This window comes from Gymnoscopelus braueri (genome assembly GCF_963280865.1).
Source record: "Gymnoscopelus braueri genome assembly, contig: SCAFFOLD_144, whole genome shotgun sequence".
Classification (NCBI taxonomy): domain Eukaryota; kingdom Metazoa; phylum Chordata; class Actinopteri; order Myctophiformes; family Myctophidae; genus Gymnoscopelus; species Gymnoscopelus braueri.
The window spans coordinates 97501-115000 of NW_027660736.1; the positions used below are offsets into that span (position 1 = coordinate 97501).

At 40.9% G+C, this 17500-nt stretch overlaps 1 protein-coding gene across 7 annotated transcripts in view; it reads left to right on the plus strand.

Annotated features, from left to right (window-relative positions):
• LOC308081247 (NACHT, LRR and PYD domains-containing protein 3-like) overlaps positions 1–17500 on the plus strand; it is a 57302-nt gene that overhangs the window by 471 nt on the left and 39331 nt on the right. For 6 of the 7 annotated variants that reach the window (XM_080457629.1, XM_080457632.1, XM_080457634.1 and 3 more), the window contains exon 1: positions 1310–1485. The gene's annotated coding sequence lies outside the window, so the exon portion shown is untranslated. Of the gene's footprint in view, positions 933–1309; positions 1486–17500 lie in introns of those variants that run through there. The other variant, XM_080457630.1, reaches the window with a different exon arrangement.

Genomic DNA, 17500 nt, shown 5'->3' on the forward strand with positions numbered 1-17500 from the left:
CTTTACCTGTTCAACCACAGGTTGTACAATCAACAAATTGTTTTTTCAAAATCTCAATATAGGCCCCGTGGGGATTGTTTTGCTCTGCTTCTGTACACAATTGGTACACATTCTATCTTAAGTCATGTGATCAAGATGTATCTGTCCGGCGCAAAGGTGGCGCAGCGGTAAAGTCCCTGCCCACCACCACGGAGTTTGTGGGTTTAAATCCACCGTGGTGCATCCGGTTTTGTCGGGCGTCTACACAAACACAATTGGCCCGTGTTCAGGGGAGGGAAGCCGGGCGAGGAGGGTCATATTGGTCATTGCCCCGGGCTGCGGTGGCACCTGTCAGCGGGAAGTGTTGGGCGAGGGGAATAGGGCGAAGTCTCTACGTCCTCACTGGCAGGTGAGTCAGTAGGATACAACAGCAGTGACAACACAGACATGTGTGTGGGGAGGAATTAATTGGCATAACGACTAAATTGGAAAGAAAAAGGGGTAAAAAAAAAGAATTGGCTACTCTAAAGAGGAAAAAAAAGAGAGAGAAAAAAAGATGTATCCGTCCAATTTCTCACATACCATGCCAAATGACTGCCTTCCTACGTTTGCGGGCCCTGGGTAGGCAACCCGTTCTGGGGAAGACCTGCCCTCAGATGAGTGCACTTTTCAAGTCTTGTGTTTTGATATCATCTCCTGGAGATGATGACAGAGACCAGAACCAGTGGAACTCCAGGGTTCATGACGCAATCCTCTTTAAGATAATCTGTAACACAATAACTGTCTATAACAGAAATCTATTGTTGTTTAATTGAATCCTTCAGAAGTGTCATACTCTATGAATCAATATGTTAACGCAAAAGCTGCCTCCCCTCTCTTTCTCTCTTTGTATTATATGCAAGCTGAAGCACTGGCAAAGTTAAGTCAACAATGGGAGCCTTCATGCCTCAGAAGTAAGTAGTAACACAGCGTGTTGAAAACACTTGGTCAAAATGTCTGCATTAATTCCACATTAATTTCACCACCATCCTCAGAGTGACAGCATATGAGGAACGAATCAGAAGAGGTAATTGGTCACTAAATTGAGGAGAAAATTAAAAATAAATGAATAAATATCAACAACTAAAAGGCAACACTAATCTCTGACACACACACACACACACACACACACACACACACACACACACACACACACACACACACACACACACACACACACACACACACACACACACACACACACACACACACACTAGAAGCAAAGATCATGTGATCTGAAAGTTTTAGTTCCTGTTTGATCGTCGTTCGTAAGAACAGTTGTAATTTTCCTCTTCAGTGTCTCTTTGTTCTACAGTACAGATTGAACCTTTGAGCTAAAATATTCTTATTTTTGTTTGATCAAAGGTTGAGGGAAAATAATACAAGCTCCAGACATCAGCCTGGACAGTTTGTAGAAGATGGACCTGGACAGTATCTTTGAAATATAAGAGACAACCAACAGATCAGGTAATACATCATCCATTCTAAATGCTTCTATCTTTATACATGTTTTGTACAGTCAGACACTGTGATAATGTAATATAAATGTAATGTACCTTTAAGCAATAAGACATGAGAGGAAGTGATATGGTGGTTATTGACATGGCTGTGCTGTGGCATAGAGACACGACACGAAGAGAGTGTCGTTGCCCTGCACAGCTGTGCAACACAATATAACTGAACATATATTAAAATGTATGTATGTGGGACGCTAAAAAGTAACACACACGCACACACGCACGCACGCACGCACGCACGCACACACACACACACACACACACACACACACACACACACACGCACACACACACACACACACACACACACACACACACACACACACACACACACACACAGTTTAACAATGTATTTATGTCCACACACAGGGAAAGCATACAGGGACACAAATATTTTAGGTGCAGTAAAGGTTACATTCACAAACTCATGGACACGTCCTCATCATACAACATGCATGACACTCAGCACTCCAAGTATAGCGGCGGCTCCGTCACATATGGCAGCAGAGACGGCACAATACTTTGCCAGCCTATCTGCATCGTCTTTGGGCATCCCAAGTTGTTCGAAACCCTCCAACAACCAGTCCGTGGGTTTAATGTCCTTGGCTGAGTCACCAGAGGAAACAAACTGCTTAGTCTTGCACTGCTGCTTGGTGTTAACCCATTAAGACCTGGAACTGTGTCATTTTTAGATTTGAGCTAAAAAGCATTATTTTACACTTTGGGCTATTAAAAAATAGCAGATATACAAGCTCATAGCGCGGCACCGAGTGCCGCGCTACGAGCTTGTATATTTGCTATTTTTGAAAAATCGTGAAAATGTGTGCAAATCTTTGAATATATATATTTTTAAAGCGAACATTTTTAACTCAAATCGTTGCTTCTGGGGGTCCTTGGAACAAAATATTTTGATGGGGGTCCACGGCCAAATACATATAATTTTGGGGGTCCTTGACATGAAAAAGATTGAGCGCCACTGATATAGAAACATAAGTTTTTCAGAATACTGTTGAGATTTAGGAGACATGTAGAATCGGCTTCAGGTCTCAATGGGTTAAAGCGCCCTCTGTAGTTGTTCTCATGGGCCTGGAGGTCCACCCGTTGCTATTCCGACAGCGGACGGACATACCGCTGGAAGGCCGCCGGGTCTATTGCCTCTCTTCCCGGTAGCTGTTCACGGGAAGGAGGGGCCGTCAGGTAGCGTCGGCTGTTGGTAGATTCCACCGGTGAGAAGTGCCTTCTTGTATGCAAGCTACATAGTCCACAGAAATTGCAAATGCATCCACTGCACCTACTACATTGACGATGGTAGTTACAACGGGGCAGTTTAACGTCATGCCCAGGACAGCCTTACCTTGGATATGCAATACATGGGGTGTGACTGAGTCATAAACTATTCCCTGTTGATTCACTCTTATAAAACGGAATAAATACTACACATAGAAACACAAAACTTTTTTATCATGTGGGCAGCAATCCACAGTGTTGTCCTCTGTGTAGAAGTCTACCGTTTTCAAACATGTTTGATATTTATCTGGATCGCTACGGTATGGAACAGCACAGTGGGGGACCGAGAGAAAGACGGCGGCTGTTCAGATAAAAGGGAAGGGGGCCGCTGTGCCGACAGCCCGCTAATCTGATGCACGCGCGCGCACACACACACACACACACACACACACACACACACACACACACACACACACACACACACACACACACACACACACACACACACACACTACTGTAGCGATATATTCTTTTTAGCAAGTGACACCCCTGCATGATGGACGAGTATAGCTAAACAATACTTTATGAAACTATGGACAGACGCAGGAACAGTGCACACAATGCATGGTGTCATTTGGGGTGCCTGTGTTCTTCCATCACTTTCCAGAATGTTCTCTCCATGTGACCATGTTATTGACAGTGTCAGTGTGTGCTTGTACAGTAGATAATTAATTATATCCACATCGGTTTCTAAAGTCGGAGGCTTTTACAATGTAAAATGCACAGATAGTAGCAACATTGCAATGAATTGTGAATGCTGTCATTTTGAGACATGTTGCACAACTTTTGTGCTGCGATATGAGTAGCCTACACAGTATATTGGAGGATGGCGGCTTGGCTCGCTGTTATCTTCATTGTAGCTGCTGCTGCGATATTATGGTCAATGCTGATCATTATTATTATGCTCTACCTTTCATGTTGGTCGCACAATGTGCACCCTTCATAGTTCTTAAATCCATTGATTTTGCTAAATGTTGTAAGGGAAGACCCTCTGAGTCTGTGCCATGCCAACCTGGTTTATTTTTCGTTGGGTGTGATAGTGTCCAGCGGATAACATTATGCGATATACAAGACCACAATGAGACACGTCGTGAGCTTGCAGATCGGCTCTGACGCAATGCACCGTGGTGAGACGAAGCGCATATCAGGAAACAGACCCTGTGTGTGTGTGTGCGTGTTTGTGTGTGTGTGTGTGTGTGTGTGTGTGTGTGTGTGTGTGTGTGTGTGTGTGTGTGTGTGTGTGTGTGTGTGTGTGTGTTTGTATTTATTGAGAGGTGCAGCGCAGGAAGGCAGCTGGCCTGGTTGTCAAAAAAAACACTGAATTGTTTCACCACAATCGCCAGTCAGTGTATGCTCATAAAAAACTTTAAATATTTTAATGGTTGAAAATGTTTGTATTGTAATTTGGTGTTTACTTTATTTAATATTAAATAATATAGGCTACCAATAATTATAATAATATCGTGGAGCAAGGCAGCCGGCCAACGTGGCTCGTGATATTTTGATTTATAATATTTAAGTTATTATGTACAGTAAGTACATTATTGGGTGTTAGGATAATATTGTTGTAAATCATATACGCTGAGAAAAAAAATCAATGGTGGTCATTGGAGTCATTTTTCATTTTCCCGGCTGGTATAGACATATCGTTGTTTTGTGCATGCATAAAAACCTTAAATGCCCAATAATTTTTCATTATCAGCTGTGTGACTATATTGACTTTCTAGATGAGTGATAGACTTCTTTAACTTTTCTCTGGTCATAATTGTAAAAGGCAGCTTATATGGGTCGCTGTGTTTCTCCTGACAGGGTGGAATGTGTGTGTGTGTGTGTGTGTGTGTGTGTGTGTGTGTGTGTGTGTGTGTGTGTGTGTGTGTGTGTGTGCGGGTGTGTGCGTGCGTGCGTGTGTGCGTGCGTGCGTGTGTGCGTGCGTGCGTGCGTGCGTGCGTGCGTGCGTGCGTGCGTGCGTGCGTGCGTGCGTGCGTGCGTGCGTGCGTGCGTGCGTGCGTGCGCGCGCTGCGCGCGCGCGCGTGTGTGTGTGTGTGTGTGTGTGTGTGTGTGTGTGTGTGTGTGTGTGTGTGTGTGTGTGTGTGTGTGTGTTTGAGTCACTGCTATCATCAATATTCATTAGCTCAGTTGTGGTGCCAAAGTGGTGTTACTGCTAAATAGCATTAAAAGTCGTTATTTGGCTTGCATTCATAAGTGAAGCTCTTTTTTTGCTATAGCACCTATCTTAAAGGTGCCATATAGCACCGTTGTCAAATAGTGCTATAGAACTATTACAGGTGCCTGAACTAAGCTGACAAACCAGTGGACAACCTCTAATGAACCATACAGAGGATCAGTGTTGGCCCATCGGTAGATCTGTCCTTACAGAGAAACACAATACACACAAGATCTCCCAGTAGGCCAAGGAAGAATGTAAAGGTTGGCCGGATGGTCAAGGCTGCAAAAAATAGACTTAGAGAATCCAATAATTCACTTTTTGGGGTTTTACTCACCTTCCGAAACAGCAGCAGTCCAGTGCAGTTTATAATACAGTACAAGGCCTCAGCAAAGACAACAAAAATTAAAGATAAGACTGGGCCAAAATAACCGTTTACTAGATATGAACACACTTGAAGGCAACACTAACAACACCTAAACTGACGAGAAGCTGTAGCAGGCTATATATACCCTTACTGTAAAGGGACCTGGCAGCTCTCCCTCAGGCTGTTACAATACCTTGGCGTCAACCCAAGTCTAACTGACACTCGTCACCTGCAGGCTCCTTCTTATAGGGAGTGAGACATACCAAAAACACAGAACAGTAATTTGGCAATTAAATTAACTCATAACAAGCTAACACCAGGCCTACATGTATGAGTTAACTACACAATTACTGAAGGTTTTACCATGAACTTGACACGGATTCCCGGGTGACAATTCATACACAAACTCTTTTAAAATAAGCTTGCATGAAACAAACACCCCTCCTCCTCTACAGAATTGTAGGAGTTGAGGCATTACATTTAGCTAACCTGGGCATTACATTTAGCTGAACTGCAACACCTTGCAAGGCGTTATGAGCTTGTAGATCGGCCATTTGTACAATATTTCCAAAATAATTTGGGGATCCCTCTGGGGATCCCGACCCCCAGTTTGGAAACCACTGCTCTACAGAACTTTTGACACCTTGCAATCAGCAGGATTGGAGTAGCAGTATCCAATATGGAATTTATGGAATGCATGTGTTAATAAAAACTATTTAAAATATTGCTTTGATGCTCATATTAACCGTATGAAGAATAAAGTTGTTTTTTATTAGCACATGCATTCCTTAATTCCATAGGGCTGGACCACACATGGACAAATGACATCATCAACTTGTGACGGGACACTCTAAAATAAATACAATATTTAAGGTGTTTTTAATAAAAAAATCTAGTTACATGGGGCAGTTATAATGTATTAAGGGATATAAGGCTTATTAGCCAGGGATCCTTTTAACCCATCAGAACCTGAGGCTGATTCTACAAATGCCTTCTAAATTAGTAGTTCTCAATTTATTTTCATGTCAAGGACAGCCCAATTTATATGGCCATGGACCCCCATCTGAAAATGTTTTGTGACAGCCTGGGATCCCCAGATGAGAACATCTGAAATGTCCAAACATTTTCGATATTTTTCAAAAATGTTTAAAAATGTAGAATCTCGCAGCGCGGCATGAAGTGACGACCCCCAATTATAATAGTTAAGGTGTTTTTAATTTTAAATATTAGTCATAGGGTGCAATTATAATGTATAATGTCATATACAGCTTATATTAGCCAGAGAAAATGTATTTTTATTGAATTTAAGTTGAATTAAGTTGAATTTAAGTTGAATTGATTGTTCGTCTATTTTTACATTTATCTGACTGTGGAACTGAGTCAAACAAAATTTAATGCCTCAACTCCTACAATTCCAAATGCTTGTCAGGATGGGGGGTCCCCAGTTAAAATATGATTATTTTGGGGGGTCACAGCCTGAAATGTTTGGGAACCCTTGCTGTAGAGGGGGAGGGGTGTTTGTTTCATGCAAGCTTATTTTAAAAGAGTTTGTGAAAGAATTGCCGCCCGGAAATTAATGTCAAGTTGACGGTAAAACCTTCAGTAATTGTGTAGTTAACTCATAGGCCTGTTGCTAGCTTGTTATGAGTTCATTTAATTGCCAATTGCTGTTCTGTGTTTTTGGTATTTCTCACTCCCTATAAGCAGAGGTGGACGAAGTACTCAACCCCAGTACTTGAGTAAGAGTACAGATCCTGGTCAAATTTACTCCACTATAAGTAAAAGTAGCTCAGTCAAAAGGTTAATCAAGTAAGAGTAAAAAAAGTAATTGCTTTTAAATATAGGGGAGAACGGGGACAAAAGTAACAAGGGGCAAAAGTAACACACTCAATAATTCTAATTAGAAACAAGCTAGAGGAGTGAGACTTCTTGTGCACATGCTCAGTAGGGTCCTCTCTCTGCCTATGGAAGGATCGAATGATCATTTCATCTCAGCAGAAGTTTTCAATAAAAAACTGATTTTGAGGTGTAAACTTAGATTTTTGAGTGTACGGTATTTTCCTTCTGCTGTCTAAAGATAAGATGTCAGCTAATTTAAACTTAGATCAATTGTATCTCTTTGTTATTGGTCACAAATTAACATCAGCAGCCTATGCTAGTATAGGTGTTTCTAGATAGAATATGGGATTTTATCATGGTTGCCCCATCGGGGGCAATTGTAACACAGTGACCGGGATCAATTGTAACGATGTGTTTTCAATGCAAGCAGATTTTTTGTCTGGGATTACATACTTTTATGTTAGTAAATGAACATATTTCACTAAATGTCACTACATTTCAAAGTAAAAATACATTTAAATAAAAAATAGACATACATTTGAAAAAACTAAATTGAAAAATAAAATAATTTGAAGAAAAATACACAATAATTGTAATTATGTATATAAAACATTCGTAAGTAAAAATGTTAAATTATAAAAAATACATATTACTTAGTGATGTGTATTTATTTGACATAAAGTGTGTTAATATGACTTATTTTTACAGTGTTACAATTGCCCCCAACCACTGTTACAACTGCCCCCGTCACGGGGGCAGTTGTAACACTGTGACTCATTGCATTAAAATTAATATTTTGGTCTTGTCCTTATTAGTGAAAGCTTAAAAATTGTATTATTAATTAGGGCACATATATATGTTTCTTATAGCAAAAGATGACTAGGATATTTCAAGTAGTCTGTGAATTATGAAGGCAAATACAAAAAGTGTTACTTTTGTCTCCTATCTCCCCTACTTAAGTATTCAAAAGTATACATGCTTTTAAAAATACTTAAAGTACAAGTAAAAGTCCTCTGAAGTCCTCGACTACCTCGAGCACTGTCCCGTTGGCAGTGGCAATGATGTCCTCTGTGTTAAATACCGATACTTTTGTTTTCTTGGCATAGAGCTTGAGGCAGATCTTCCTGCACTCCATTCTACTGCCAGTAGTAGTTCCCTTACATTCTCTGCTGTGTCTGAGACTCGGGCAATGTCATCTGCATAGTCGAATTAAGTTATCATGATGGGAGTTTCTAGCTTAGTCTTCCTCGGGACCAGCGTGAACCCCAGTGCCTCAAAAGATTATTTTTTTCTCATGAGGAAATAACAGGAGTCACACATGAGTGACACATCGCTGACAAAGCTGCACTCAGATCACATTAATTATATTCCAGTTCTTAATGTACTTTGAAGAAAATCTATTTGGTACACATTCTCAGATCCAAGGCCATCAACTTTGACCTTTTTGTCAAGATACAATAATATTCAGCTTCAAAGATTTGGACATGGAGTTAACTTTAAACTGAGGCCCTCTGTTCAAATAAAATAAAATAAATAAATTACATGCATAGGGTAACTGTCATGAAGGGGGTTTTAATTACAGTGATTACACGTATATTTTCACCAGATTAAGTAACATCTGGTGATATGACACAATACCTTACATGCTCATTCTGCATGCATACAGTTGACTAGAAAACAGAACATTCTCTCTGTTCAGTGTTTGTTTGTGCAGAGACCTGCAGACATTGCCGCCAATCCTGTGGGTGCCTGGGAGAACGGGAGAACGGTTGCTGCATGAGGCCCATGTTTCCAACTGACTTTCATCAGGCATTTCTGATTAAGGGATTAAAACTTGGTTGATGTGTGTGTGACTTGTTGTTGAGTACCCTACCCACCCAACATAAATCGGCATCCATGCCTGCAGAGATGGTGGTTGCAGAGAGGCAGGTGTTGTTTGCAAGGCATGTGGTTAGGTTGAAGGTTTCAATATCTGTCATTTCTCAGTGCTAGTCTAGACATGATCTACAGCCTTCTTTGTGTCCACATGATGTGGACACAAAGAAGAAGCTGGTATCTGCATTTTCATATGTACCCACACACACAACCGTTAACTTCACCTTGACAAAACAAGATGACGCCGACATGCACAACGGCGAACATCACCCTGTCAAAACCAGATGGCACAGAGACACGTCGGCTTGCTTTGTCTCCACACAAACAACCTATACTAACACATCTGGTCAAAATTCATGTCAGATCCTGAGTCTAGGTAGGACACACAAAATATAACCCCCCCAATTGTATAAGTTATATTGTATTAACATACTCTACCATACAGATTGGCCAAAATGTCATTTTATTAACTAACAAAAAAGTTACATAGTGCCTCTTTAAGTAGATCTCATGGCATTATTATTTTTTTTACAGTAAATGCTTTTAAAAATACTTAAAGTGCAAGAAAAAGTAAAAGTAGAGTTACATTTCTTATTTGTTTTGCTGTATTGTTTTCACAATGAATGACTTTGTAACTCTTGTTAAACCACCTGCACTGCATGCACTGATGTGCTTGCTTGTAGAACCACTATGTTATACAAAGCCTGCAGAAACACCTATACAAACATAGAAATGACTGAGGAACCAGAACTTAATACTTTTACTCCTATACACACCCATACAAGATGTAACAAAGAGCCGAGCGGAGGGGGAAGCCAGAAACACGGCTAGTGTGAGAGCAGTGTGGCCTTCCCTAAAATGAAAAAAGAAACAGCCAACCTAAAAGTGCTCAGTAGGCTACTTTACAGCCTTTCTAGAAATGTACTTGAGTAAAAGTAAAATATTTGTCTTGAAGATGTACTCAAGTAAGAGTAATAAGTATCTAACAAAACGTATACTCAAGTAAAGTACAGATCCTCAGAATACGTACTTAAGTATAGTACTCAACTTGAGTACTATAAAGTACATTTACTCTGTTTCTGTCCACCACTGCCTATAAGAAGGAGCCTGCAGGTGACGACTGTCAGTTAGACTTGGATTGACCCACAGGTAGCCTGAGGGAGAGCTGCCAGGTCCCTTTACAGTAAGGGTACATATAGCCTGCTACAGCTTCTTGTCAGTTTAGGTGTTGTTCCTTAGTGTTGCCTTCAAGTGTGTTTATATTTAGTAAAACGGTTATTTTGCCCCAGTCTTATCTTTCGTATTTTGTCTTTGCTTAGGCCTCGCACTGTATAAACTGCAATGGACTGCTGCTGTTTCGGGAGGGAGGGCGTGGAACAATGCAAATGAACTTCTCGGGAACAGGCTTGAGATTTTACAATCAGCTGGCAGCTGCCTGGATTCATCATGACATACACCTGTGATCCGCACATTTGAGGGATTTACACACCCGTTTGTGAATTGCACGTCAGTTAAAAAAAAGAGAAAATACACCCTTCTTTAGTAACTTTATTTACACGTTATTTACGACCAGCTCAGTGAATCGGGCCCAATGTCATTTACAGCTAAACATTGCTCTCAAGAACGTTTTTGAAAATATTTGAAGCGTGAAATAGACAGTATCAGTAACCAAAAATGTATTTTATTTAAGCAACACTTCCTGTTGTTTTTCGAGGCGACCGTGTGGCGCTGAACGGACGGCCGCACCTGGCATAAATGTATTACCGTAAGCAAGGAAATACTTTGTTTTGTTGTTACTTTTCGGTCAATTCATTTATTAACACCTTTACCGCCGGGCCCGTAGTTCTACGGGCCGTTAAATCCAACGGTTAAGCGCCGAGCCCGTAGTCCTACGGGCTGCGGTCTTTTCGCGCATGCGCGGTCCGGGTGCACTTTCGGAATTTTTTTGATCCACTTCCGTTTCCGGTTTGATGACAGGAAATAGAATTATGTGGGATCCGGTTTCGACGATCACGCCCGCTCCCATTCTACAGACGAAACTGAAACTCAATTCTCTTCCTGTAGTTTTTTCTCCTCGCATTTCACTGTTTAACGTAATCCGCTCTAACTACAACATGGATGCCCCGTTTGACACGCGATCTTCACTGGGAGATACAGGGAGATCTCGCGGATGTAAACAGACCGTTCACGGCTCAATCTTAAGGATTTTAACAAGATCTATGGCGACATGAAAAAAACAAAAAAACAACAAAAACACCTTGGCACTGGTGAGTACATTATGAGATTAACCTCTGGCGGTGGATGTGTTAAGTAGCCGTGTAATAAATGGGATATTTGACGGCGTGGCGGTCATTGTCGAGAAATAAACCCCTTCATTAAACCCCTTGGCTTCACCTCTGGGATTAATCATTCTGTCTGGGTTTATTTCTCAACAATGACCACCGTGTGGTCAATTATCCCTTGCATAATTGCTTCCATGTTGAAAGAATGTTCATACATTTAAAAAAAAATAAGTGGATATAGCCCATTGCACTGTAAGTTTCAGGGGTTGACACTAAGGTCTCAGAGGCACTTGCCCGTCGGGCAAGTACAGGTCATTTTCTACTTGCCCACAGGTCTTGCCCACTTGCCCGAAAAGTAAATCGTCCTTTATAAAATGATAGGTTAAATTTGAATTACTGTTCAATTAAACACTTATTTTTTACTTTCTACTTGCGAATTATGGGGCTGCACGATAACAAATGTCATACCTCAATATATATGTATGCCAAATATCTAAATAACTATGAATATGACTATGGGTTGAAGGTAGGGTAAGTGATATTTTTTGGTTAAAACAAAAAGGGTTTTGTTATGGGTTAAAGCTCTATATTCTGATAGTATTCATTGCTGTAGAGTGTTTGTTCAGTAACAGGGGCCTCTCTGTCTCTCCAACTCTTTGATAGACAGAAAATACACATTTACAACAATCGAAACTGACCAAAGTGCTGTACATGGTGAGACAAAACACATCAAACAGGAAAGTATGTGAGTGTGACAACAACAAAGTCACACATCACATACAACAAGAGATCAAGACATGAACTTAAATGTGATTAAAAGCTAAGGAATAAAAGTGTGTTTTAAGAAGGGATTTAAAAGCCTCAATAGAATTGGCACTTCTAATATAGAAGGGCAAGCTGTTCCAGAGCCTGGGAGCAGCAGCAGCAAAGGCGCGGTCACCCCTACTCCTCAGCCCGGTTATGGGAACCTCTAAGAGCAACTGGTTGGCTGACCTCAGCGCTCTCTCTGGAATATAGGGCTCCAAAAGTTCAGACAGGTATAAAGGGGCCAGGCCGTGCAGAGATTTGTAGGTGAATAAAAGAAGCTTAAAATCTATTCTAAAATTGACAGGGAGCCAGTGCAGGGCTGCTAAAACTGGGGTTATGTGCTCTCGCTTTTTTGTACCAGTGAGGAGGCGAGCAGCCGCATTTTGCACCAGCTGCAGGCACCTGAGTGAGGACTGATCGATACCGGAGAGTAGGGAGTTGCAATAGTCTAATCTAGAAGATATAAAAGCATGGATTGCCATCTCCAGTTGTTTAGGTGGAAGATAGGGTTTAACTTTCGCTTTCAGGCGTAATTGGAAAAAACTGCTTTTAACAACGGAGCTAATATCCTACTATATAATTGGAGTAACCTCTGTCTGTCCGTCTTGGTGTCTTGGTGTCTTGGGCCGACCGGGTATGGGCTAGTGTTTATTAAAGCTGAAGGTACTGTCAAAGGTGACACCGAGGAGAGAGTACCCATTTATCAGCTTCATTTTTATAATGTTCCAGTTCCAATTTTACATGCTCATTTCTTTGTGTCATCACTTCCAATTTCACTTGTTTAATCTGTATCCTGTCTGAGTTCTCTGTCCTGATTCGATAAAATTGGTATCCTGACCCGAAAAGGCATTTTCTGTTTAATAAAGAGCTGGAGAGACAGAATGTGCACCTGCCCGTGGGGCAACCAGATAGCAAACTTCACCTGCCCTACCATTTTATTTACCTGCCCCGGGCAGACGGGCAGGTGTTAGTGTCAACCCCTGAGTTTGTAGATCGGCTACTTCCACTATTGATTAAAAAACGAATAATATGAATATGAACTTAAATATGTCAGTCATTGTGTTTTTGTGTCTATTTAAAGATGGGGTGCCATGATATTTTTCAACCCTAAAACCTGATCATAAGGTTTTATTATTATGTAAGGATTTTTTTCAACAAAAAAAAGTGTACAGTAAGTGTTAAAATGTTGTTTTTATGTGGACACGCCTCCAGTTCATTAAGTATACCTGGTTCTCACCTTAGCACCTCCTCCACCACCTTAGCACCACCCACCTGTCCTAGTCCCTCCTCCTCCTCATGCCCACACCTGTTGTGTTATGATAATGAGGGGGAGGGTATGGCTTTGTGATGTCACTAAAGCACTGTTTCTCTATTGGCACGTTTGACCCTCAAGGTTTCAGCCTCCAGGAAGAAACTCCAAATAGTCAGAGAAGACATAAAACACCATAAAAACACCACCGGGGGGCTTAATGAAGTTCTATCAACCTCATAGACACATGAAAAACTGAAAAAGTGCAAAAACATGGCACCAGCTCTTTAAGTTATTTGTCTTATCTGCCCTGGCCCCTGTAAAATGTGTGTTTATGAAGCCTAAAACTATTATTTGTCTGACAATGACAATTTGTCTGAGGACGTGTAGGATTTGTCTACACTTGTTCCATCTTAGACATGCGTAGCAGCATTGTCTGACCATCTGACAGGCATCTAAACATATGTATTCACTCCAAAAATGTATTGCTCTAAAACTAATAAATAATATATACATGTGAAAAAAATATATTCTGTAAAGGCATACAGCGACGATGTGTCATACGAAATTGGCAGGATATTTCGAAGTGTACAAGTAATTAAAAAGCAATATAACATATTTACAATGTTACAAGTTAGATGCTTAATCATTCAGCCATTTAAACAGTGCTTTACTGGCTCTGTGTTAAGATGAGCGCATACATATGCAAGAGGATTTTGGGGAATACTGCGCTGGAATATTTTTATGACATGAGAGTGAAGTCTCCCAACTTGGGTAGCCTACAGTATGCAATTTCTTTCTGGAGTTATGTGGAACCTCGTTTCAGGATATACCCGACGCTCGAATGCCGTCTGTGTCCAGCCAGTGCAAGTGATCTTCATTGACAGCGGGAGATCGGAGATATAGGTAACCAAACCAGCCAACCACACACCAGCCTCCATTAATGTTTACGCATTAATCAGTCACTCCATAAACGTTCATATGATGACAGCCAACAGGCTATCTATCTCTCATAAACGTGGTGTCATGAATCTCGGCAACGGACCACGGCAGGACTCCTTTATTTTGCAAAAACAGCAGAGTGTGCGTGTCTCCACTAGCAGTGCGCTCTGCTCGGGGGTTAAATTAAAACCCAAACTTATTCCAATCATGAAGATGTGATTTAATTCATGATTCAGGTTTTCGTTTAGGAGATATCTTTACTTATGGCTAGAATGAATAAAGAAGAGAAGCATATCTTTTTCTTTTTTTCTTCCACTGACCGCATTATTCTGACATATCGTGACACTTTAAGGTTGACTGGACTTGCGCTGTTACGAGTGTGGCCGTATTTTTGTTTTATTGTGTTATATTGCCTTATTGGATGTGTGTGTGTCAGCTATCGGGTCTGTCCCCTGTGTATGCAAATAACATGTGCCATTCCCATGCATGTGGGAATGGCACTGAATGCCATTCTATGTGGTACGTTTATATGAATGACAATACAATGTAATACTGGCTTTATTCATGAATATAGTGATCCTCTCACATCCTCTCATTGTGCTGTTCTCTACACTCCCACGCACAGTGACTTCCTGTGTGTGTGTGTGTGTGTGTGTGTGTGTGTGTGTGTGTGTGTGTGTGTGTGTGTGTGTGTGTGTGTGTGTGTGTGTGTGTGTGTGTAATGTGTGTGACTAAGGTCAGTGTATAATCTACATGGCTTTACTTTCACTGACCTGTCTATGTTAGCACACACAATACATCCAAATTTTTCCTGGAACTATTAACTATGTTAACACGATAAGACGCTGTCACTGTGATCATGCAGATGGTAGTTGGCAGTTCTCACATCCTGTCATGTGGTTAACACTTCCTGTTGCAGCCGTGCTCTGCATATCCTGTTAATGGAGACTTCTGCCTTGCTCTGTGTTCAGTGTTACATTTCTTTGCTGTTGGTCATGTAGGATTGTAAAAAGCAGCTTATTGTGCGTGTGCGTGCGTGCGTGCGTGCGTGCGTGCGTGCGTGTGTGTGTGTCACTGCAATATAAATATTCATTAGCTCAGTTTTGGGCCCATGTGACTGCACCCATACCGACATTAGTATATTGCCACTGTCGGGCATAAACCTCTTATCTCCTTGTTTTATCTTTGTGTGTTTTTTCCATAAATTAATGCCCTACTTGATCATACAGCGTCACACAAAAGTACACCGGCCTCTCTGCCCGGTCTACAGGAGAACACACAAGATGTGATAGAATGTGAGGTCAGCCTCTACACTACAGAAAAGTGGTGCTAAATAGCATTCAAAGTGGTTATTTGGCTTGCAGTCATAAGCAGTGTTGTGCTAGTTACTGAAAACCAGTAACTAGTTACCATTACTAGTTACTTCATTTAAAAGTAACTGAGTTACTTTACTAGTTACTTACACCAAAAGGTAATGTGTTACTGTGAAAAGTAACTTTTTAGTTACTTAAAAAAAAAGGGCTCCCATTATTGCCCTTATAGCCTTCATTTCAGTACTGTTATTGCATTGGAGAATAATACAATCTGTTGATCAACTTGACATGCATTTGCATCACTGAACTCTGCTAAGCAATGTGGTCTATACCAGGGGTTGCGCCGGAATGATTCAAATTTATCAGACATCTGACAAAAAAATACCGGTCATAATTATGTTTAAGCATTAATTACAAGCAGGTGCGTAAATACAGCCTAACACTTAGGCCTACAGCATTATATTTTGGATTGAGCTATTTGAACATGAACCATGATGAACGAGTAATATACACATTTTATATACAGTAGCAGGGTCATCTTGCACAAATACATTAATTACCTACACTACCATTTGCGCCTGGCAATCTCTGCTTCTCACCCATTGACTTGCATGTTAAATGATGGCTTTTCCCCTTAAAAATAATCGATCATTTCAGGAGCAAGAGCTTCAAAATCTCTTCTAAATCTGCCTGTAGCAAAAGGCCTGTAGTAGGCTATGAACTGGACAAATGTGCATGACATTATTTTAATAAACTAAAAACATGGGAAATGTTAGAGGGAGTAATAGCCATGGATACACGACGGTCGACTGTCACGACCGTCATGGATGAACTTCAACCTGGTGTTTGCACTTTCTCCATTTATGGCCCGTACATCTACATAAACGTTCATATTTCAAATATAAAGTGCTTATCCCATGGCCACGGATGTTACATGTATATACGGGCTCTCAGAAGTACCTGTATCATCCGTATTGTTAAAAAAAAAGCATTTTAATCTGATCGGTGGCCATTTTCTCCATATGCTTTCAACTGAGTGACCCTATCGGTTGGTAGGTGTATTGCACTCCAATACGTTATGAGAAAATGGCCACTGATCGGATTAAAATGCTTTTCATTGAACAATACAGAATATACAGGTACTTTTGAGAGTCCCGTGCATAATTGTAACATCCGTGGCCATGGGGTAAGCACTTTATATTTGAAATCTGAACGTTTATATAGATGTACGGACCGTAAATGGAGAAAGTGCAAACACCAGGTTGAAGGTGATCCTTGACTGTAACAGGAGTTTTCATGTACCGCAGGGACTGCAGTAGCAGTTAATAAATATACGAACAAATGAATTAATATACTTTTAATAACGTGCGGAATCCGAAACAGGCAGCGCTGTGATTCTGAATTTTGTTACGATTACGGTGATTAGTAGCCTATTATTGACACCACCTGGGCGAGTGAGTCGTGTAACTTTCCCGACGTTAAGCTGTGTATGTGTTCAACAACACAGCCAAGAAGCCTTGCAGTTTAAGTGCAGATTTCAGCTTGGGAAAAGCAGCCTCCAACGGGTTTGTGTACGTGGTTCATAGTCACCATTGCGTTATCGTGGTATTCCTAGTCCCAGAAACACACACACACACTGTTAAGAGAGAGAGAAAGAAAGAGCGAGAGCTTGCAAAGCCGCTCACAGCGCATCTCCACAGACTGGTGTAAAGTAAATAAGTACATTTACTCAAGTACTGTACTTAAGTACAATTCTCAGTCACTGTTCGCCTCGCTGTATATATAAATACTATATAAAAATAACGGAGTAACGCACCACAGTAACGGTAACTGAGTTACT